The sequence below is a fragment of the Mastigoproctus giganteus genome, chromosome 6 (genome assembly GCF_048544385.1).
Source record: "Mastigoproctus giganteus isolate SK-2022 chromosome 6, ASM4854438v1, whole genome shotgun sequence".
NCBI classification, from domain to species: Eukaryota; Metazoa; Arthropoda; class Arachnida; order Uropygi; family Thelyphonidae; genus Mastigoproctus; species Mastigoproctus giganteus.
Genome location: NC_143580.1, coordinates 23,708,079 through 23,733,976, shown reverse-complemented (window position 1 = coordinate 23,733,976; position 25,898 = coordinate 23,708,079). Strand labels below are relative to the sequence as shown.

The 25,898-nt window shown below is 37.2% G+C and overlaps 1 protein-coding gene across 4 annotated transcripts in view; it reads left to right on the top strand.

The window, feature by feature from the left end:
* The window catches only part of unk (RING finger protein unk), a 308,416-nt gene that overhangs the window by 47,546 nt on the left and 234,972 nt on the right, over positions 1 to 25,898 (top strand). The gene's annotated exons all lie outside the window — the stretch shown is intronic.

The window sequence follows — 25,898 nt, the reverse complement described above, 5'->3', positions numbered from 1 at the left end:
TTTTTAGAAAAGTATAAATTTTGTTGATTATTTTTAAAAACTTCTTTTTTTTTTTTTTTGAGACTAATATAAGTATAATACATTAACAATTTGCATCTAATATTACAGTAGACTAGCCCTTGTGCCAAATAAGCATACCACTACCAGTTGTATATTTTTTCTGTTGGGTGTTTCTTTAGCTTTTTTTTTTTTTCCCCCATATATTAAGCTCCACTTGATCTTTCTTTTGCATCTTGTTAATATATATTATGACAATTGTCAAAATGACAATAATAGAAAAAAAGTAGTTATGTAAAAAAAAAAAAAAAAACAGGCCTAATGTAAATTAAACTAGAATATGTGAAACCCCATCTTAATTAACTGCCAGTTGTGAAAGGAGTTACATATTCTCATTTAATCTACATTGTTTAATTTACACAAACTTCTAAATTAAATTAGAAGTGGAGTGGAGTCATCCTGCTTGTATATATCATCTGTCATTGAACACCTGAAGAGTTACTTTGTTTACAGAGCAATGTAGGACTTAACATGTGTAGGGGATTGTTGAACTATGTGAACATTTAAAGACATGACCTTGGCATGCTTCCAATATTTTGTCACATAACCAGTTAAAGCAAGTCAGAATGAAAGTTTAACATATGGCACTTAACTCAATGGATCACTTAATTTTGAAGCCTTATTTGAAGATTTGTTAACATTATAGCTACAGTATTTCTTTTTTTCTTTTCATGTGTGATAGTTCATTTTTTCCCCCCACTTTTTTTTTTTTTTTTTTTTTGTGTCACAGGCTTTGAGTAATATCAAAAGTAATAGTTCATATGCAGATGCTGCAGTACTTGATCGATATCATTTTGAGTAATAAATACAACAGTTATTGTAAATTGTACCTGGGAAATCTTTCCATATATGTTAATTAGAATAAATGTTATTTATAATAATATTTATTGTAAGTGACTTGTTTTATTTTACTAATTTGGCATAACTGTCAATGTTCTTCATTTCATTTGCTGATTCTCACTACACTTTGTAACTTTTTGCCTTATCAGAGGAGAGAGAATAGATTATCAGGCAAATGACGGAAAGAAGCAGGCATATACAGCATCAGGGAGGGAAAAAAATCCTACATAGTCTGTCTGTTCCTTCCTTAACCATAACTGGTTGTGCAAGTATTTTTCAAGATATGCTCATTCAGTTAGATTAAAAAGTTACCCCAAACTGACAAGAAATAATTCAATATTTTTCACTTTTTTGATGCCACCTTTATTTTCAATCTGTTATGAACCCAACTGTTAAAAATCCAGTTTTATATTAAAAAACCACATTTTTAATTACACTGGCAAAAAAAAAAAAAATTACCTCCAGAGCAAAAGTTGCTGATTCTAAAGGAAATTAAAAATGTTGAGACCAAAAATACCAAAATTGTGTTTATCACATCTCCATTGAAAGATATATTGAAATTTTAGTTCCTTAGTGAATGACCAATTTCGATTATCATACGATTTTACACACACATGCATGCGCGCAATATCTTAAAAATTAGTCTTGTTCATTTTAAAATATTTTAATCAAACACATAATGTACTAGATGCATTCTGTTTTCTTAGAAATTTTTGCCGCTCAGAGTTCTTATAGTCTGTTTTGCTTTTTCCTGTAATATCCCATCATAGCAGTATTTCAGCAAACTTGGTACTGCTTTTTCAGCATGGATATGTTCTGATGAAAGCATTCTTCTTGCTCATCACTTGCATCTTCCAAATTTTGATAAGAAAAACTGTAGCATTAGTAATGAAGAAAACAAATTTTCAAAAATTCAAGCAGCCTGTATTTTTATAATATTTCAGCAAAGTTAACACCAGAGATTCATAATTATCTTTCCTTCTTTCAAGAAATCCATGCATAGCTGCTTTAAATGATCACCAAACTGCTAGTTCACTATCCTTTGTATTTGTTTCAAATGCATCATCATTCTTTTAAGGAGCTCCTTTATTTGAGGCACGATGAAAATACCTTCCTTCTTTCATGTTTGCATCTGTTAAGTTGGGAATCACCTTTCCTTAGGTAGCAAAATCTGCTTACTTCTTTTTCCAGGGGCTTAAAAAAATTCTTTATTATTCTGAGCTTTATATGCAAAATTGGAAGAACCTTTTTGGTTCAACCAGTGTTCAACCAGATTCTGTATTTCATATTACTTCTCCCTCGTAAAAATTTCTACCCTTTTTCCACTGCTGCACAGTACAGGCACTCCCTGACTTACATAAGGGTTGCATTCCATGGAACTCTGCCTAAGTAGAGTTTTACGTAAGTCAGAATTTCCCTAAATGCTTATGCAGCACTTGCAACTATTCTTGCTGAATTTGATTGAAGGAAAAAAGAAATGTTTGATGAACACGTAAATAGAATTGTTTATTCAATTTTTTTTTTATCTCATGTGTAGGAAAAATTACAAACGTGTGCAATTACAAAAATTTTTGCAGGCATTGTTTTTGTATATAGTGATAGGGAATTCAAATTTTTAATTGAGGTAGCTAGGTAGCTCTAACGTAAAATTATAGAAACAGTAATACGCTTCACTGTTTCTATTAGATAGCGTAGTATTGACATTTAATTAATTTAATTTATTGATTTTATTAATTTAAAGTATCATGCCCCAAACTAGAGCAGCAAAGCAACGGGCACAAAGTGGCAGGAGTGCTGTGACTCGGGGGAGAACTGAGGGGGGGCAATTCTCCAACGCATCACAGCCTAAAAAAATGTGCAATTTGTGAAATGTTTGCCGAACTATCTGGAACGGAACATGATATTGCCATGGGGAATGTCTTTGTGTGTGTGCGATGTAAGGAGTGTAAGGAAATCAGGCGACAACTCAGCGTTGTTATGGGGCTATATGAGAGTTTGAAGGACAGGGTGGATGCCCTCGAAAGATCTAAATTGAGGGGCCCATCGGGCTCTCAGCTGCCCACATCAACGCCAGAGCTTGCACTTGGTCATCACGCAATACAGCGGCAACCCCCAAGGCAGAATGCGCTGGTCCCTCAGGAACTAGTAGTTGTTGGTGACTCTATTGTCAGGGAAACGGGGAACATGCTTTGTAAAAAGGATAGGTGGAACAGGACCAGGGTGTGTCTGCCAGGGGCAAAGGTTGATGACGTTGTAGAGCAGATATCATCTTTTAAGGGCACAAAAGGTGATATAGTTGTACACGTTGGCACTAATGATATCAAGAGTAGAAGACCAGCAGAATTACTTAACAAGTACAGGTCACTGATGAAAAAAAGCTGTGAATTAGGGTTGAATTTGAAAGTGTCTGCAATTCTGCCCAGACACGATAGGAGGGAGTATATGATGAGAGCCTTGTCGATCAATTCGGCCCTGGAAAGATTGTGCAAGGCTCAAGGGATAGAATTTTTTTCAGTCTGGACTGTACTTGTTAACAGGAGAGACTGCTTCTACAGGGATGGGATACACTTAAATAGAAAGGGTGCAAGAATATTTGCTGATGCTATCGAGGCAGTGTTAGGTGGATCGGAAAACTGATAGCTTGGGGGGATACAAGGACTAATAGTTTAACAGTAGCAGTAGGCAGAGGTGAAGGTGATTCTTGCACAACTTCTATTAGAATAAGTAGCGACCTGGAGTGTTGGGGGTTTCAGGGACGGGTGGCGGTCATCGTGGAACGGGTGGGTATATGGGATGTGTTAGGGTAACAAAGAATAGGAGTAGGAGCATGTATGCTTGCATGAATACCAATGCTAGAAGTATAGTAAATAAATTTGATGAATTTGAAGTGTTGGTCAAGACATCAAAGGCGGATATTGTTGGGATATCAGAGACATGGTGTCACACTGATATAAGGAATGCGGAACTGTAATTTGGGGAGTACAATGTGTACAGAAAGGATAGGAAGGGAGGAGGTGTTATGCTGTTAATTAAGAAAAACATAAAATCAAAAGAAGTGCATCCAGTTGATATAGATGAACAGTGCACTGTTGAGTCAGTTTGGTGTGACATAAGCACTGCAAAAGCAAAAATAAGAGTAGGAGTGTGTTATAGGCCTAATGACTCGAATGAGTACAATGAACAGTTGTACAGAGAAATAGAGTGGGCTAGTAAATCGGAATGTCTTATAATGGGGGATTTCAACTTCCCAGATATTGACTGGAACTTGTGGGTTGGGCACTCACACACTAGTCAGACTTTTGTGGATTTATTGGATGATTGTTTTCTGCAGCAGCATATTCGAGAGGTAACCAGAGAAAGTAATACTCTTGATCTAGTTATCAGCAGTGATCATTCATGTATTAGGAATTTGCAGATAAAAGAACCACTAGGTGGCAGTGATCACAGTGTACTGACATGGGATTTACTTAAAGATATAATTACCATCAGGGGTAAAGGAAAGGGTTTTTGCTTCCGTAAAGACGAGTACAGTGGTCTCCGACAGTTTTTAAATTCTGTACAGTGGAATCAACTGATGTGTTACCAACAGTAAATTCTAAGTGGGAAGCATTCAAGGAATTAATCGTGGATGCTACTAAAAGTTTCATACCTATTAAGAAATATTGTTCAAGGTTTAGGCCTAAATGGTTGTCAGATGAACTAATGAGACGTGGCAGAGAAGAAAAATGCATGAGATGCATACAAATTAACAAGTGACACAGAAGCCTATGATAGCTACAAGTTGATCTGTAACCAAGTTACAAAGGAGGTTAGGCAGGCGAAGGCAGATTACGAGAAATCCTTGGCAAAAGATGCTAAGAAAAACAGCAAGGATTTCTTTACTTATATAAACTCTAAAAGGAAGGGGATAAATCTGATTGGTCCACTTGACATCGATGGTTCAACTGTTGATGATCCTGCTCAGATAGCAAACAAACTGAATGAGTATTTTGCATCTACATTCACACGTGAGGAATTATTAAGGTTTGAAAATGGCAGAAGGTTATCAAAGGGTACTTAATGATTTTGTAAGCAGCAGGGTACTTAATGATTTTGTAATAACTGAGAGCAAAGTGGAAGAGAAACTATTGAAGTTAAACGTAAGAAAAGCACCTGGGGTGGATAGGATCTATCCAGTTATATTAAAAGAGGCGGCAAAGCAACTAAGGAAACCATTGGCCATAATTATGAGAGCATCCTTGGACTCAGGGGAGGTTCCCACGGACTGGAGATGTGCAAATGTATCCCCAATTCACAAAGGGGGATCGAAAGGTGACACGGGTAATTACAGACCAATTAGTTTAACTTCTGTTCCGGGTAAAATAATGGAGTCGCTGGTTAAAGATGCATTGCAGGATCAGCTAGACAAGGCCGCAGCAATAATTCAGACACAGCATGGGTTTGTTAAGGGAAAGTCTTGTCTGACAAATTTGATAGGATATTATGATGTGGTTACAAAGGAACTGGATGCAAAAAATAATTTTGATATCATATATTTGGATTTCAGGAAAGCTTTTGACACTGTTGCGCATGGAAGACTATTGTACAAATTGGAGCAGAATGGTATTAAGGGTAAGTTGCTACAATGGATAAAAGGATGGTTAAGTGGGAGAAGACAGAGGGTAGTTATCAATGGGTGCTGCTCTTCTTGGACTAATGTTATTAGTGGAGTCCCACAGGGTTCGGTGTTGGGTCCACTGTTGTTTTGTATATTTATCAATGATATTGATAAAGGAATATCAGGCTTGGTGTCGAAGTTTGCAAATGATACAAAGGTTGGCAGGGTTGTTAATGACAGTAATGGCAGTGTGCTACTGCAACAGGATCTAGATAATTTGGGCAGATGGGCTAAGAAGTGGCAACTGAAGTTTAACCTTGACAAATGCAAAGTACTGCATATGGGTAGAAGTAACCCCAGAGAAATGTACCAACTGTGTGGTACTACACTTAAGGTGGTAGAAAATGAAAAAGACCTGGGAGTAATTGTGCAGGCAGATAAGAAGTTTTCTGAGCAATGCAGACAGGCTGCCAGGGCAGGTCATGGGGTTTTGTCAATGATATATAGGAATTTTGCTAGCAGGGAAAAGGAGGTGATTATCCCTCTGTGTAAGGCAATGGTCAGGCCACGCGTTGAGTACTTCTTACAGGTCTGGAGGCCTCATTTTAGGAAGGATGTAGATTTATTTGAGTGTGTACAGAAAAGGGCAACAAGATTAGTGAGGGGAATGAAGGGATCCTCTTATCAAGAGAGGCTTAAGTTCTGCAAATTGCAGTGGCTGGAGACTAGGCACCTGCGCAGTGATCTGATTGAGGTGTATAAGGCCTTGAATGAGTTCAGCACGCTGAATTCTGATGGGATCCTTCCACTTGTTCAGATTATGAACCTAAGGGGGCATAAATTCAAATTAAGAAAAGACAGATGTAGATTGGATGTGTGGAAATTTGCCTTTAGCCAGCGGGTGGTTAATTGCTGGAACAAACTTCCATCTGTTGTTGTGGAAGTTGATAGGTTGAATAAATTTAAGGAGGAACTGGACAGGCATTTGGAGGGAGTGGTGTGATTTTTTTTGGCTGATGCTGCATAAGCTCATACATTTGCTTTCTTGCATCATATGCCACTACTACTACTATTTCAGAATTATAAAATTACAAAAAAAGAGAGGGGACAGGCATAATGTCAGCAATTTTACCTTTTGAGCATCGTTGCCAGAATAAACATGTCCAGCTGATAAATACACTACTGCAGAGGTTAAGGTCTGGGGAAATTTAGAAGGGGTTTTTCAAACACATCACAATTTTTTTGGTGCTGCAGAATTGCAGCAGCAAAAAAATTCACTTCACTTCACTGCATACTTTAAAGTTGTGGAAACCAGCGTGATGCTTGAACCTATTAAACCATCCATTGCTTGCCACGAACTTGTTTTGGGTTCGCTGTACTTATCCATAATATCTTCATAAATACTTGTTGCTTTTGCTTGAATGGTCATTAGATTCAAGGGCACTCGCTTCTGAATCTAATTTCCATCTATATTATTAATAGATGTTCCATCTTTGATATATCTCCTAAATGTTGTTTTGTGTTCACTGGTGATCTTAAATGCGTTGATCCTGTATCATGTTCTTTTATACGCACACTGTCCTTTAAATGGAATTGGTTTTGGTGCAGTATAGCCTTAGTTGCTAATGCGCCAATAAAACCCAACAACCAACCAACAAAACCTGTCCTTTAAAAAAATATTCACTGTTGAAGCAGTGAGACCTAATTCCTGTGCAATAGATAGCAAACTTTGTCCTGCTTCATACTTCTTAATCATCTTCATTTATAAATTAATTTTGTTTTGTTTCCTAGCAGTGCCACCACTTGTACTTTCTGTCAGTAGCTTTACCTTCATCATTGTAATAAGTAAATAGGAATGAAGAGAAGATTCTGAAAATTTATTTGTTTCTTATATGATTGAAGATTTCAGTGAAGGGGAACACATTTCGCCATAATAACGTAAAAACCCACACAATTCCAGTTATCAGAATTATCGCAAATGCAATAAGATGGTTTACTACCCATTTATGATTGCACTAACAGGAAAGTGCAAATTGTTTTATGGTCGTGACCTCCAGAAATGTTCTTTAGAAAACTATCAACAAAGCTGTTCAAAATTGATTCTTATAACGGAGCATATGAGAACAATGAAAGGACAGTGCTCCATTATAAAAATGACCTTTTAGAGTGATAAATTGCTTAGTTATATAGCAAAAATTTCAACTTCCGAGGTCTTGGAACGAATTACCAAAAAAAACAATAGGTTGTTGTTGGGTTCGCATTGCAATGTTTTCACAGTACCTTCATTTATTCCTACGGGATCCAAAATACATTTCCACGATTTTTTTTTTTTTTTTAAGTTGCACTGACCAGCAAAAACTTGCATAAAGCCAAATTTACAGGAATTGAGTATTGCATAAATCAGGGAGTGCCTGTATAGTTTTTCTGTTGCCCAACTTTTCCACAAATATGGAAAACAATGGTGTTTTGTAGTAGTAATAGAGGCATGTGGTGCAAGAAAGCAAGTGTTATGAGCTTATGTAGCATTAGCAAAAAATAAAAAAAATTTGCACAACCATTCCCTCTAAACATTTGTCCAGTTCCTCTTTGAATTTATTTAAGCTGTGAACTTCCACAATGACAGATGGAAGTTTATTCCAGCCATTAACCACCCGCTAGCTAAAGGCAAATTTCCACATATCTATTCTACAGCTGACTTTCCTCAATTTGAATTTATGCCCCCTCAGGTTCGTAATCTGAGCAAGCGGAAGAATCCCATCAGAATTCAGCATGCTCAACCCATTCAAGGCCTTGTACACCTCAATCAGATCACCTTGCAGGTGCCTAGTCTCTACTCATTGCAATTTGCAAAACTTAAGCCTTTCTTGGTAAGAGAACCCCTTCATTCCCCTCAACAATCTTGTTGCCCTCCTCTGTACACGCTCAAGCAACTCTACATCCTTCCTAAAATGAGGCATCCAGACTTGTACGCAGTACTCAAGGCTTTCCCCAGTCTGGAATCTCAGTCTTTCCCTACAGGCGTTCCCCAGTCTGGAATCTCATGCACGTGAGATTCCCACGTTTCAAAGAGCAACGCGGGGAACTTAGAACTCTTTTAAATATACGTGTTCTCTCCCTACTTCATCATTGCCAACAGAAGACTTAACAAACGAAAGTCAACTCGTGATGACTTTTGGCCTACCCAGTTTAAATTCCTCCCTTAATTAATTTATCAACTGTTTCATTAATGACAACCAAGGACGAAGTTGTGCACTCCTACTTCCTTGAGCTTATTTTAATTCTGATTTTCAGTTCATTACCCCAACCTCAATTTATTTAATTCCCTATCCCAAGCATCAATTGCAGATCACACTAGGGTGAGTACCGCTAAATTAAGCATTGCTATTAAATTTGACTCTTATACAAAGGGATAATCACCTCCTTTTCCCTGCTAGCAAAAATTCCTGTATATCATTGACAATACCCCATGACCTTCTCTGGAAGCCTGTCTGAATTGCTCAGAAAACTTCATATCTGACTGCACAATTTCCCGAAGGTCTTTTCATTTTCTACTGCCCTAAGTGTAGTACCACACAGTTGGTACGTTTCTCTGGGGTTACTTCTACCCATATGCAGTACTTTGCATTTGTCAATGTTAAACTTCAGTTGCCACTTCTCAGCCCATCTTCCCAAATTTTCTAGATCCTGTTGCAGTAGCACACTACCATTACTGTCATTAACAACCCTAACCTAACCTTTGTATCATCTGCAAACTTCGACACTAAACGTGATATACCTTCATCGATATCATTGATAAATATACAAAACAGTGGGCCCAACACCAAACCCTGTGGGACCACCATTAATAACACGAGTCCATGAAGAGCAGTGTCCATTGATTACCACTCTGTCTTCTCCCACTCAACCACCCTTTTATCTATTGTAACAACTTGCACTTAATGCCGTACTGCTCCAATTTAATTTGTACAGTAATCTTCCATGTGTAAAAGTATCAAAAGTTTCCCTGAAATCCAAGTATATGATATCAAAATTATTTTTTTCCATCTAGTTCCTTTCTAACCACATCATAGTATCCAATCAAATTTGTTGGAGAAGACTTTCCCTTAACAAAACCATGCTGTCTGAATTATTGCTACAGTCTTGTCTTTATTATTATTAGCCATACGGTGCAAGAAGCCTGAGGCTTATGCTGCACACAAAAAAATAATAATTTCCCTATTACCCTGAGAGGAGAGAGAGAGAGAGAGAGAGAGAGGAGAGAGAGAGAGAGAGAGAGAGGAGAGAGAGAGGAGAGAGAGAGAGAGAGAGAGAGAGAGAGAGAGAGAGAGAGAGAAGGAGAGAGAGAGAGAGAGAGAGAGAGAGAGAGGGGAGGAGAGAGAGAGAGGAGAGAGAGAGAGAGAGAGGAGAGAGAGAGAGAGAGAGAGAGAGAGAGAGAGAGAGAGAGAGAGAGAGAGAGAGAGACCCTGGATGTGAGAAGTCTCCAGTGGGACTTCACCCTGAGTCCTAGGATGCTCTCATAATTATGACCAAGGGTTTTCTTAGTTCCTTTGCCACCTCCTGTGATATAACTGGATAGTTCCCATCAACCCCCGGTGCCTTCTTATGTTTAACTTCATCAATTTCTCCTCCACTTTGCTCTCAGTTATTACAAAATCATTACGCACCCTGTTAAGAGTTTGATAAACTTCTGGCATTTTCCTCCCTTAATAACTTCTCGTGTGAATGTAGATTTAAAACACTCATTCAGTTTGTCAGCTATCTGAGCAGGATCATCAGCAGCCAAACCATCGATATCAAGTGGACACCAATCTGATTCATCCCTTTCCTTTTAGAGTTTATATAAATAAAGAAGTCCTTGCTTTTTTCTTAGTATTCTTTGCCAAAGATTTCTTGTAATCTGCCTTCGCTTGCCTAATCTCCTTTGTGACTTGATTACAGATTAGCTTATATCTGCCATAGACTTGTGTGTTACCTGATAATTTAAATGCATCTCGTGCATTTTTCTTCTCTGACACGAGCCTCGTTATTTCATCTGACATCCATTTAGGCCTGAACCTCAAACAGTATTTCTTAGTTGGTATGAAAAGCCTAGTAGCCTCCAAGATTAAGTTCCTTAAGGCTTCCCATTTAGAATTTGCTGTTGGTAACATCATCAGTTGGTCCCACTGTACAGAATTTAAAAACTATCTGAGACCACTGTAGTGACCTTTTAAGGAATCAAAAACCCTTCCCTTTACCCATGATGGTAATTATATCTCTAAGTAAATCTCACATCAGTACACCGTGATCACTGCCGTCTAGTGGTTTCTTTATCTGCAAATTCTTAATACGCTAATAATCACTGCTGATAACCAGACCAAGAGTATTACCCTCTCTGGTTAAGGAAGCATTGCAGGATCATCTAGACAAGACTTCAGTTATATCTCAGACACAGCATGGGTTTGTTGAGGTAAAGTCTTCTCTGGCCAATTTGATTAGATATTGTGATGTAGTCACGAAGGAACTGGATGCAAGGAATAATTTTGATATCATATGTTTGGATCTTAGAAAGACTTTTGATACTGTTGCACGTGGAAGGCTGCTGCACAAATTGGAGCAGTGTGGCATTGGAGGCAAATTGTTGCTATGGATAAAGGGATGGTTGAGTGGGAGAAGACAGAGTGGTAATCAGTGGACACTGTTCTTCGTGGACTAATGTTATTAGTGGAGTCCCCCAGGGTTCAGTGTTTGGTCCATTGTTGTTTTCTGTATTCATTAATGATATTGATGATGGTATGTCAGGCTTAATGTCCAAGTTTGCAGACTATACGAAGATCAGCACTAATGTGAATGACACTAATGACAGTATGCTGCTGCAACAGGATCTAGAAAAATTGAGCAGATGGGCTGAGAAGTGGCAGTTGAAGTTTAACATTGACAAATGTAAAGTACTGCATATGGGAAGCAGTAACCCCAGAGTAACGTATAAACTGTGTGGTACTACACTGACAGTGGTAGAGAGTGAAAAGGACTTGGGGGTGATTGTGCAGGCAGATAAGTTTTCTGATCAGTGCAGACAGTCTGCAAGAGTAGCTCATGGTGTCTCGTCAATGATATACAGGAATTTTTCTAGCAGGGATAAGGAGGTGATTATCCCCTTGTATAAGACAACGGTCAGGCCACACCTTGAGTACTGTATACAAGTCTGGAGGCCTCATTTTAAGAAGGATGTAGAGCTGTTGGAATGAGTACAGAGAAGGGAAACAAGATTAGTGAATGGAACAAAGGGTTGCTCTTACGAAGAAAGGTTTAAGTTTTGCAAATTACAGTGTCTGGAGACTAGGCACGTGTGAGGTGATCTGTTTGAGCATGCTCAAGCTGATGGGATTCTTCCTGTTGCTCAGAATAATCACCTGAGAGGGCATAAATTCAAATTGAGGAAAGACAGTTGTAGGATAGATGTGTAGAAGTTTGCCTTTAGCCAGTGGGTGGTTGACTGCTGGAACAAACTTCCATCTGTTGTTGTAGAAGTTGATAGCTCAAACAGATTCAAGACAGAATTAGACAAACATTTGGAGCAAGTGGATGGGTGAAATGAGAAGGGGGTGTGTCTGTGTGTTTTTTTTTTTTTTTTTTTGGCCGATGCTATTTAAGCTTGCTTTCTTGCATCACATGCCCTTGCTAATCAGTGGTTAAAAATTTAAAAAAAAAAAATTTTTTTTTTTTTTTTTTTCTTCAGTTGTCCTAAATAGTCAGACTTTTAGCATTAGTAGAGGCATTTGGTGCAAGAAAGCAAGCTTATGCAGCATGAGCCAAAAAAAAAAATAAATAAAAAATAACCACTTCCACTTCACTCCTCTGTTCGTTCGAAATACCTGTCCAGCTGACCCTTAAACTTATTTAGGCTATCAACTTCCACGACAAGAGATGGAAGTCTATTCCACCAACCAACCACCTGCTGGCTAAAGGCAAATTTCCTCACGTCTATCCTACATCTGTCTTTCCTCAATTTGAATTTATGCCCTCTCAGGTGATTATTCTGAGCAAGAGGAAGAATCCCATCAGCATTGAGCATGCTCAAACCATTCAAGGCTTTATGCACCGTGGTCAGATCACTTCGCAGGTGCCTAGTCTCCAGACACTAATTTGCAAAACTTAAGCCTTTCTTCATAAGAGCAACCCTTTGTTCCATTCACAGTATGTGAATCTGAATGCATTGGGGAATAAAGATCTGAATGCATTGGGGAAAATGTGGAAATGATAGGCATGCTGAAGAGGTGTAATAAATAGTTAAAGGATTTGTGTTAAATTGACTCTTGATATTTTAAGGAGTCCTTATGTGCTGTGATGTAATGACTAGATCATAGGTATAGCTTAGCTTAATTTTTCAGCACTCAGAGGTGAGTCAAATATCAAGAGTCAATTTAACACAAATCCTTTAACTATTTATTATACCTCTTCAGCATGCCTATCATTTCCACATTTTCCCCAATGCATTCAGATCTGCACGATAGGAAACTCCATTTCACAAAACTATTAGTTAAATACTCTTCCGACAAACTCCACATTACATTCTTAAAAGAAATAATCCCCAATTTTGCTCGTATCTGCACCAAAAACACTTAAAAAATACTCTTTTATCATACACCAAGCCTCTATTGCCATAATTAAAGCCAAATTACGGAAAAGATACAGAGAAAAATATCTCAATTTAGATCAAATACATACCCTCAAATTCAAGTTTAAAAGAAAACTAACCCCCACGACTTGGTATAATTACGTACAGCAGAACAACACACGAATTCAGGCAACTTTAAATCAGATTACACAAAAGTACTCCAAAAAATGGGATACACTCACCAGGCGACACAACCCCCCCCCCCCCCAACAACTCAGTTGTTAATATCTCTACACAAACATTTTCCCCTAATGAACTTGCCAGTCTAGAATATGGATTCAATTTCGCCATTAATAGTAACCACTGCCCAGTTAAAGACAGAGGTGAGTGCTGAAAAATTAAGCTAAGCTATACCTACGATCTAGTCATTACATCACAGCACATAAGGACTCCTTAAAATATCAAGAGACGAGTACTTTGTATAAACAGAGTTTATATTAATGAGAATTTACTGTATCTGGGTGTTAAGGTGGTCCTCCTTCAATGTGATTTTCTTGGATTTCAGTGTGTTTGGAACTGCTAGTAGTATTCCTGATAGGCAATCTGGAATTGCTAATAGTTCCTGTGTCACGTTTTGAATAATTTCCACAGTCATTACAAATCTGTGACCTTTAAATGTGGGTTGGAGGGATTACTTTTGCAAGAACTTTTTGAATGGAAAGTGTCAAGTGTGCAGGGATGTTGCTACGATTCAAGAATTAGTTCCCTGAAGTTGAGGTTGATAAACCATAGCAAAAGCACATTAAGAGATAGGAACCAAACACTTTTTCAAAGGCCCAAACATAGAACAAATAAAAATAATAAAAGCATGATAATCATAATAAAAAAAGTATCCATTAACATTAGAAATGTTAATGGAGTCACTGGGTACTTTTTTTACTCTTAAAAATATGACTACACAAATGATTAGAACCAGAGATGTTTTCATTTGTAGATAATTGTACCTATGTATAGTTTTATTTCCATTTACAATAGGTTTCCTCAGCCTACAAGTTTACTTTTTTCCCGCCAGGATGTGTGGTTCAAGGTGTCTTGGTCAGTTAAACCTCGGGCTGTCATGCACTCCTGTACTCCATCCATCCATGTCCACCTAGGTCTTCCTCTTCTCCTTCCTGGAGGCATCCATTCTAGGATAACCTTTGGATATCTGGTTTCTTACATCCGTTTTACATGCCCATACCATGTTAAATGCTTTCTTTGATAGTAGCAATAATACTCTTTTTTACTTCCATTTTTTTTTCTTATGTCTTCATTCTGTTTTCTGTCTCTTCTAGAAGTTCTTCTGAGCATCTCCAAAAATCCATTTCTGTGGAGAGCAATTTTTTTTGCCCCTCACCTATTCAAAGTCCAGGTTTCTACTCAATGACTTTCTATAGTCGTTTGAAATATAAGTTTCTTTGTTTTATTTAGAATATTTCTGCTCCATAGAATGAATTTAGCATGCTGACAGCCTTTCTGCCATCTGCAGTTCTCTTATTGATCTCTGCTTGGGATGAACCATCACTTTGTAAGATTGATCCCAAATATTTGAATTTTTTGACATGTTTGATTTGAAAACCTTCAATATTTAGAATGTATCCTGATCGTGAAGACAACATTTCAGCCTTTCTAAAATTTATTTTCAGATCCCATCATTTATATTGCTCAAACAGTTTACGATATAATAGTCTGCATCTTCTAAGTCTTGTACTATGATCGTATTGTATCTTGTATTGATTGGCAATCCCATTTTATTCCTTTTTTTTTGACCAGGATCTCAGGCAGATGTCGATATAAAATTTGAAAAGTGTTGGTGACATGCAACAACCTTGTGATGAGCCTTTTGAAGTGTGGAATTCAGGTGATAAAGCTGATCCCACTTTTAATTCTGCATCTATTATTCCTGTAAATTGTCTTTTCTGTAAATAATGTTAACTGTCCACCAATATTTGCCTCTTTCAGTGCTTCCCATAAGAGTTTTCTTCAAACACTGTTATATGCCTTTTCAAGGTCAGTGAAAATCATAAAAGATTTCTTTTCCTTTCAATTGACATTTTTCAAGGATCTGTTGTACTTTTGAGATATGGTCTGTACGTGACCTGCCAGCTGAAAACCACTTTGTTCTTCTGACATCTCGATTCGAGCTTCTAAATATTTCTGATTCATTTTCCAAGAATCTTTAAAAGTGGATTCAGGATGCATATTCCTCTGTAATTTGAACAGCTTTTCTGATCGCCCTTCTTATAAGTTGATGTAATATATCCTGTTGTCATTTCTTTTGGCGCCTCTGTAGCCAGGTGGGAAGGAGCAGAAGTGCGTAGCACATGCTTCTTGATTAGACTGGAGTTCCAGCCCGTCACCACCAAATACGTAGAATGCGGAAAGGTCAGGGAATGACCACCGCATATCCCGGAGCAATATGGCCTTAGTTGCTAAATGCTCCTAAAAAAATAAAAAAATAAATAAATAAATAACAGTGGTTGTCATTTCTTTTTGGTATTTCTTCTCTTCTCAGTATACCATTTAACGGTTTTTGTATCAAAACAGCCACTCCTCTTCCTCTGCATTTCAGAAGTTCCATATAAACTTCTCCAGGTCCATGTGATTTACCATTCCTCCTCTTCTTCAGTAAGATTCCACTTCCCTAACAGATACTTTTAAGCCCAAGTCTTCCACACTGAAATTTTCCTCCATCTTGAATTCTTCCTGGTCTTCTTTTAAAGGTCCTTCTTAGTACTTCATCCAATCTTTCAAAGGTATTAATTACAACCAGCATTGTGTTTATTGTTCTGTTTTCTCAAGTCTTTAAGGACCTTCCATGATTCTGCTGATTGCTTGAAGCCCAATTTGCTATTAATAGTCACGCACTTAATTTCCCATTTTTCGGTTCTACTACCAACTGCTTGGCTATTTTCTTCTTTTCAATGTAAACATTCCTGTATGCATCATTTCTTTCACCCAGCCATTTCTGATATGCAAGTTTCTTTTCCTCTACAGCAGCTCTTACTCTCTTTGTAATCCAGGTCTTTTTTGGTCCTTGGCTCTTCTTTTCACCTAGGATTTCATGAACTAAATTTTTACGATATTTTTTAAGTATTTGTAAATGTCTTCAACATTACCTTCTATCTCTACTTTAATTGCAGCATCCAATCTCCAGATGAAGTTGTTTCTAATGCTGTTGTACTGAAGTAGTTCAATGTTAAATTGATCTGTTTGTAAAATTTCTCCTTTCATGCATAGCTGGTTGTCCACTTTTATTTTCTTAATCCAGTTCCACCTCAGTGTTGTTTTAACAAGAAAATGGTCAGATCCACATTTGGCTCCTCTATAAACTCTGACATCTTTCAATATGTATGTCTCTGATTGTTTTAAAATAATGTAATCTATAACTGATCTAATTTGTCTTGTCTCCTGCGGCCAAGTCTATTTATGTATATCGTTATGTTGGAAAAATGTGTTGTTTATTCTCAAGTCTAACTGTTCACAAAGATTGGATAGTCTGTCTCCGTTATCGTTCCTGTCTTTCTCTCTGAATCTTCCAATAACTTTGCTATTTTGCTCAATTTCTACTCTTGCATTGAAATCTACCATTAAAAATATCTCTTTGTTCTTAGGGATTTTTTCTATTGGTTCTCTCAGATCCTCCCAAAATTCCTCCTTCAAGGTATCAGCAGTGTCATTAGGCAGGGCATATATTCCCAAAATAGATATTTCTCTCCCATACATTGTTAAATCCAATGAGATCATTCTTGCATTAATAAATTGCCAATTTTTGATATTATGCCTCAGTTTCTTTTTAACAGCAATAGAAACTCTTGCTCTTTCATTCTTATTGACTCTACTCCAAAAATGGTAATATTCTCCCATTATTTCCTCTCCACATCCCTTTTTCTTTGTCTCCGATAACACAACATCTAAACTTAATTTTTGCAGTTGATCCTGAAGAAAGTCTCTTTTTTTTTTTAGTTGAAAAGACCTTGAATATTCCAGAATCCCAAAATCATTGTCCTTTTCAGTTTGCCGAGTCGTTTCCGAAAGTGCAGTCCATTTTTATTTCCACCTGTGGGCTGCTTAGCATTTGTGTATTTTTTATGCTGAACAAGGAGGTAGCCCATTGCAGCAACCTCCAACCTGTAGGACAAGGGTCTCTCTCTCTCTCTCTCTCTCTCTCTCTCTCTCTCTCTCTCTCTCTCTCTCTCTCTCTCTCTCTCTCTCTCTCACCTGTCTGGCTTGGGAGGCCCTACTAGTCACACACTTAATTTCCAAAAAACTTAATTTTACAAAAAGGTGGAGTATAGCATTAGGTGGGGTTGGTAGTTGTTTTCATTTTGTAAATAATTGTTTGAGAATCCCAGAAGTATTGGAAGGCTATGAACTTATGACCATGAAGGGCATCCTGCAATCTTTTGCAATAAAGAATTTCCCTCCCTGCCTCCCCCTCTCTCTTTCTCTCTCATACTTATTGAGAGAATTATAAACTTTATGATATGACATAATTACATTACCATGATAGTTATACTATCATAATATGATTATCATAGTGTGTGTAACAATCTAATATATATACAAGGTATAATCAAAACATTTTGAGAATAGTTTGGGTACTTGTATCTTGAAATTGTAGCATTGTTGCAACTTGTTGTAACATGTTTCGCAACTCATTTAAGCACAGTCACACATGAATTGTCTGTTTATCTGCCATCAGTTTGAATTAGTGTCCTTCCAGGTGTTTAATGTATCATTGCATTTTAAATTGAGAAATTTTTGTTGCGCAAAATGATGAAATTGAATTTTCATTGCATTTTGTTTTAAATTAGGGAAAAGTGTAACAGGAACCCATGTAATTAAAAAAAAAAAAAAAAAAACTGTTGGAGCTTTGTGTCGTTTTCAGGAAATCTTTGGTTTGAAGAGTTCACAAAGGACCTCTTGCATGTATAAGGTGATCTCTTTGCTCTGACTAGCCATCCTGTTCAAAAGGCAGTGATTCACTTATGTTTGTCACTTATTAGCATTAGTTGAAGTATATGATGCAAGAAAGTAAGCTTGTATAGCATCAGCCAAAAAAAAAAAAAAAAAAAACTTCCCATTTCACCCATCTATTCACTCCAAATGTTTGTCTAGTTCTGCCTTGAACTTATTTAAGTTGTTGACCTCCACTACAACAGATGGAAGTTTGTTTGAACTAGCAACCACCCACTGGCTAAAGGCAAATTTTCACACATCTGTTCTACAATTGTCTTTCCTCAATTTGAATTTGTGTCATGAGTAATCTGAACAAGAGGAAGAATCCCATTAGCATTGAGCTTACTCAAACCATTCAAAGCCTTATACATACACCTCAATTTGATCACCTCGCAGGTGCCTAGTCTCCAGAAGCTGCAATTTGCAGAAATTAAGCCTTTCCTGGTAATACCAACCCTTTGTTCCACTCACCAATCTTTGTCCTTCTCTGTACTCATTCCAGCAGCTCTTAATCTAATAAATTAAGGCCTCCAGACCTGTATACAGTATTCAAGGTGTGGCCTGGCTATTGCCTTATACAAGGGGACAATCACCCCCCCCTTATTCCTGCTGACAAAATTCCTGTATATCATTGACAAGACACAATGAGCTACTCTTGCAGCCTGTCGCTGCTCAGAAAACTATATATCTGACTGCACAATTATCCCCAGGTCCTTTTCATTCTCCACTACCCTTAGTGGTGCAATATGGCCAAAGTAGCTCTTGCGCCAAAAAAACCCAACAACTACCCTGAGTGTAGTACCACCTAGTTCGTATGTTACTCTGGGGTTACTGCTACCCATATGCAGTACTTTACGTTTGTCAATGTTAAACTTCAGTTGCTACCTGTCAGCCCATCTGCTCAACTTTTTCAGATCCTGTTGCAGTAGCACACTATCATTACTGTCATTAACAACATGCCAACCATTGTATTGTCTAGAAACTTAGACGTAAACCCTGATATACATTCATCAATATCATTGATAAATATCAGAAACAGTGGGTCCAACAGCGAACCCTTGGGGGACTCCACTAATAACATTAGTCCATGAAAAGCAATGTCTGTTGATTACCACTCTCTGCCTTCTCCTGCTCAACCATCCTTTTATCCATTGTAGCAACTTGCCCTTAATGCCATACTGCTCCAATTTGTCCAGTAGTCTTCCGTGTGCCATAGTATCAAAAGCTTTCCTAAAATCCAATTATATGATATCAAAATTATTTGTTGCATCCACTTCCTTTGTGACGACATCATAGTATTCAATCAAATTTGTTAGACAAACCCTTAACAAACCCATGCTGTGTTTAAACTGTAACTGCAGCCTTGTATAGATGATCCTGCTTTGCTTCCTTAACCAGTGACTCCGTTATTTTCCCTGGAACAGCAGTTAGACTAACAGGTCGGTAATTACTCGTGTCGCCCTTTGATCCCCTTTGCGAATTGGAGATACATTTGTATATCTCCAGTCCATGGGACCTCCACTGAGTCCAAGGAAGCTTTCATAATTATGGCTTAGAGTTTGCTTCCTTTGCTGCTTCCTTTAATATAACTGAATAGATCCCATCCACCCCAGATGCCTTACTTATGTTCAATTTCAACAATTTCTCCTCCATTTTCTCTTGGTTATTACAAAATCATTTAGCTCCCTTGCAGAGTTTGATAAGCTTCTGACCTCCACTTCTCCACAGACCTCCTCTTGTGTGAATGTAGATGCAAAATTCTCATTCAGTTTGTCAGCTACCTCAGCAGGTTCATCAACAATCGAACCGTCGATGTCAAGTAGACCAATCTTATTCATCCCCTTCCTTCTAGAGTTTACATAAGTAAAGAAGTCTGTACTATTTTTCTTTGCAATGTATGCCAGATTTCTTGTAATCTTCCTTTGCTTGCCTAACGTCCTTTGTGATTTGTTTAAAGACTATCTTAATATCTACCACAGGCATCTGTGTCTCCTGATAATTTATATGCATCTCATGCATTTTTCTTTTCTACCACGAGATTCATTAGGTTATCTGACATCCAATTAGGCCTAAATCTTAAATAGTATTTCTTAGTTGGTATGAAAAGCCTAGTAGCTTCCAAGATTAATTCCTCGAATGCTTCAATTTAGAATTTGTTGTTGGTAACAACATCAGTTGAGACCACTGTATTCACCTTTACGAAAGCAAAAACCCTTCACTTTACCCCTGATGGTAGTTATATCTTTAAGTCAATCCCACATCAGTATACTGTGATCACTGCCTAGTGGTTCCTTAATCCGCAGATTCTTAATGCATGAAGAATCACTGCTGATAATCAGATCAAGAGTATTACTCCCTCTGGTTGTCTCTCAAACATGCTGCTGCATGTTTGAGAAAGCAATCATCCAATAAATCCACAAAATTCTTGCTAATGTGTGAGTGACCAATCCACAAGGTCCAGTCTGTATCTGGGAAGTTAAAATCCCCCATTATAAGACAATCTGATTTACTGGTCCACTCTATTTCCCAGTACAGTTGTTCATTGTTACTCATCAGAGTCATTAGGCCTATAACACACTTCTAATCTCAACTTGTTTTTCCCAGTGCTTATGTCACACCCAACTGACTCAACATTGCACTGTCCACCCATGTCAACTGGATGCAGTTCCTTATATTTTGTGTTTCTTAACTACAGGCATCACCCCTCCTCCACTGCTATCCTTTCTGTACACATTGTACTCCCCAAATTCCAATTCTGCACTGCTTATGTCTGTGTGACACCATGTCTCTGATATCCAAACATCAGCCTTTGATGTCTTTACCAGCACTTCAAATTCATCAAATTTATTTACTATACTCCTAGCATTGGTGTACATGCACCTATTCTTACTCTTAGTTACCCTAATACAACCCGTGTATTTACTTGTTCCATGATGATTTCCAGCAGCCCTTGAAATCCCCAATATCTCCCTTTCCAGGCTGCTGCTCATTCCAATAGAAGCAATGCAAGAATCACTTTCACCTCTGTCTGTGTCTACTGTTAAACTCTTAGTCTTTGAATGCCCCCAAGTTAGCAGTTTTCTGACCCACCTAACACTGCCTCGATGGCATCAGCAAATATTCTTGCACCTTTTCTATTTAAGTGTGTCTCATCCCTGTAGAAAAAAAATCTCTCTTGTTAACAAGCACAGACCATGCTGTGAAAAATTCTACACTGTGAGCCTTGCATAATCTCTCCAGGGCCGAATTGATTGGCATTACTTTGACTCTCATCACATACTCCCTCCTATTGTGTCTGGGCAATTTCAAATTTAACCCTAACTCGCGACTTTTTTTAAAACATTGATCTGTACTTGTTAAGTAAGTGCGCAGTTCTCCTGCTCTTAATGTCATTGGTGCCAACGTGTATGGCAGTATCACCCTTTGTGCCCTTGAAAGATATCTACTCTACAACGTCATGAACTTTTGCCCCTGGCAGACATACCCTGGTCCTATTCCACCTATCCATTTTGCACAATATATTTCCCTTCTCCTGACAATAGTCACCGACAACAACTAGCTCCTGTGAGACCAGTGCATTCTACCCTGAAGGTTACCGCTGTGTTGCCTGATGATCAAGTGCGAGCTCTGGCAATGATGTGGGCAGCTGAGAGCGTGATGGGTCCCCCAGTTTAAGTCCTTCTTGGGCATCTACTCTGTTCTTCAAGCTCTCATAAAGGCCCACAACAATGCTGAATTGGCTTATAACTTCTTTGCACTCTTTATATCAAGCACACACAAAGACATCTCCCTTGTCAACATCATGTCTTGTTCCAGAAAGTGCACAAACATTTCACAAGTTAGTGAAATGTTTGCACACAAGTGGTAGAGAGTGAAAGGACCTGGGGGTAATTGTGCAGGCAGATATGAAGTTTTCTGACAGTGCAGACAGTCTGCAAGGGTAGCTCATGGTGTCTTGTCAACGATATACAAGAATTTTTCTAGCAGGGACAAGGCGGTGATTATCCTCTTGTATAAGGCAATGGTCAGGCCATACCTTGAGTACTGTATACAGGTCTGGAGGCCTCATTTTAAGAAGGATGTAGAGCTGTTGGAACAAGTACAGAGCAGGGCAACAAGATTAGTGAATGGAACAAAAGGTTGCTCTTATGAAGAAAGCTTAAGTTTTGCAAATTGCAGTGTCTGGAGACTAGGCACCTGTGGGGTGATCTGATTGAGGTGTATAAAGCTTTGAATGGTTTGAGCATGCTCAATGCTGATGGGATTCTTCCTCTTGCTCAGAATAATCACCTGAGAGGGTATAAATTCAAATTGAGAAAAAAGTTGTATGATAGATGTGCGGAAGTTTTGCCTTTAGCCAGTGGGTGGTTGATTGTTGGAACAAACTTCCATCTGTTGTGGAAGTTGAGAGCTTTTTTTTTTTTTTTTTTTTTTCTACTTCTTCCTTTGGTTGATGCTATGTGAGCTTGCTTTCTTGCATCATGTGCCCTTGCTAATGCTAACTTGCACTACCCCGGCTGTGATGCATTTGAGAATCTCCCCTTTCTGTTCTCCCCCGAGCCACAGAACTCCTGCTACTTTGTGCTCGTTGCTTTGCTGCTCTAGTCTGGGGAATGATTTCAATTTAAATACAATTGTTAATTAACAATGAAAATTAATAACATTAATAAATTTAATTGATTAATTTACTATACTATACTTGACTATACAATACTATACTTAGCTAATGCAGTAATATGTATTCCATTATATAGTTTTACATTATACCTTAGCTATCAAGTTAGAGATATACATTATAGTTACACTGTAATTGCACTATAATGATCACAATGTTAAATATATCCTTGGCTAAATACAAAAGATATATGCCCAAAAAGTGATTAAAACCTTCAAAATACTTATTTATTATGATTTAAACCTTAGTATTCTTCTGAGCTACTAGTTACGTTATGATATTCCTGCCAAAACACTGGCACAATAGCGGTATAAGTCCTCTTGCCTGTCCTTGCTTGGATCAGCCATCATATTCAAAAGGCAGTGATTCACTTATGTTTGCGTTACTCTGGCTTAAAGAAAATTTTCACACATGTATCCTCTAACTATCCTTTTTCTTTTATCAATTTACATTTATGTCCCTTTATGTGTCTTGTCCGAGAAAAAGTAACAATACCATTAGCACAGAGGCACATAGCCACCACAGTTCAACAATTAGAAAAACATATGGGCCCATGAAGATCGGGTGGGGGAGCAGATCTGCCCCAATAAATATTTTTATTTATAGAAAGAAAAATTATATCAAATAATATTATTACATAACAAGAGCCACCATCCTTTATTTCTTACATTTTCCAGTAATGGTGGCTTGTATTGAAAAATTACATAGTAAATAAAAGAATAATAATAATAAAAAGATTGCCAAAGAAATTCAATGGGGCAAGCTTATACACCATCAGCCTAAAAAAAAAAATCCCCTTTCACCTATCCATCCACTCCAATAGTTTGTCTAGTTCTTCCTTGAATTTTTTTCTAACTACACAACAGTGGATGGAAGCTTGTTCCAGCAATTAACCACTTTCTGGCTAAAAGCAAACTTCTGCACATCTATTCTGCAATCATCCTTCCTTAAAATAAATATTTATGTGCCCCTCATGTGCATAGTCTGAACCAGAGGAAGAATCCCATCATCATTGAGTTTGCTCAGGCCATTCAAAGCCTTAAACACCTCAATCAGATCACCTTGCTGATGCCTAGTCTCTTTCTTACAAAGTCTAGTCTCCCCTTTGTTCCACATCAGAAAATAAAGATTTAAAAGAACTTACTGCACTACCTATTAAACACAAAGCAGCCATCAAATGGACCCTAAAGAAATAATTTGATATTGCAAATATAAAGGCAAGGAAGGTGAATTTTTAAATGAGAACCAAATTTATAAATTAATCTAATTATGACATAGATTATTAAATTTCTTTTTTTTTTTATGTACAACCTTTTTAAATGTTTCTATAGTTTACATTTGTTGAATATTACTTAAATTTTTTTTTTCAAGCAAGGCAATAGTGCTTCATGTTAAAAAAAAAATGATGGGGAAGAACCAGTGGTGAGCTGTGAATATTTTAACAATGGGCTCGCTTTTTGATCGGTCACAGAAGTGACATGATCCGTGGTTTCCACCACAGGCGTTTCCACGCTCCCACTACTAGTAGTGTAATTAGTGCATGTGACGCATTTTTCGTGACTGACCGGTATGATATCTCGAGTCAGGAGCAGTTCGGGGGATGGGGGACAGATGAGCCTGTTACCCCCTTAGCCATGCAAATAAGTGTATGTGTATAAGGTCTACTAAAAAAAAAATGTAAAAATCTTGTCATCATGCTTCCCTTTGCAATGATACCTCAATACGATAGTGTCTGGAGTTCTTTTTAGAATTTTTGAATAGTATGACATCACAATCATACTTCCTGAAGTTACTACTGCAGTAAGTATGATTGCAACAATAAGTCTTTGTCATATGACTGTGAGAATACAACTGTTTATCATATGACTGCAACAATAAAGTATTTGTCATATGACAGTAACAATAAAAATATTTGTCAACAATTTCTTTTTTCGTCTCCCATTTTCATTACATTCCATTATTAGGTTCCTCTAACAGCGGCGTATGTCGCTTCAACTACAAATCGGTACTTCAATCGATGCTGTTTTCCAGAGATATTTAGATATGTTGCAATCGCAAGTATACATCTCTTACTTTAGTTATCATAAATCCATTGTATCTTGTCTTCCAGAAATTATGAAAATTTCCGAATGTTCAATGAAATATTTACATTACAAAAGCTCTTTTATTTCGTAATCAGTATATACCTAAAAGAAATGCGAAGGATGTTTCACATAAACCATCTACTGCGCCTACTCGGCACATTCGCAACTTTTTTTTATTTGTCGTTTTTTTTACAACTCGGAAAATATAATGGATACTTTTTTTTTTTATGATAGAATTTTAATACTGCGAATAAAAAAATAACATGAAATATTTCCCATATCACAAATAATATAAAAACTATTACAAAACATTTCACAATATTTTTTTTTTCACAAATATTACATAAAAAATTATTACACAAAAATATTCAAGAAAAATTTATTCTAAAAATTGCCATATACAATTTACTTCTTTATTAATATCTATTGTCGATCTGCTTTGCTCAATAGCTGAGCGATGATTACAGAGGAATGATTTGATGTAACGATCCGGATCAAATTGAAGCAATGGTTTTCCATTTAGATGTATGGTCATCATAATCTGCAACGTGTTTAATTGTCAACATTATTTATTCATTCATTTACTCGATATTATTCATTACGCCGAAAGCTCACTCAGCTTCAGCACTGCTAATTGCAATGGTTTTAACGATATTTCTGGCTTTTTTAATTGAAAAGGAAATTTCGCTCGATTTTAAAGATAAACTGTCTTCGACAAAATCTTTAAAATCATTAATTTTTATTTCATATTTTATTAGAAAATTTTTTTAAATTTCTTATTCGGTTTTCACCATCTTGTAACCGAGATGAAAGTTCTTTTACATTCCACGATTTCGGGTAGCATATGTTTAAAATTTCTTTCAATGGTATCGTTATTTTCTTTATTTATAAAGTCATCCTGTTGCATTAATAACTTATCCTTTAAGGATAAAACAATGCATTTAATAACGTGTCACGAGATAATTTTTTTTTTTACTTTCTATTTTGATTCCTTCAAATTTGTTCAACTTCAACGTGGTCTCAATTTTAGCTTCATAATTTCCTTCA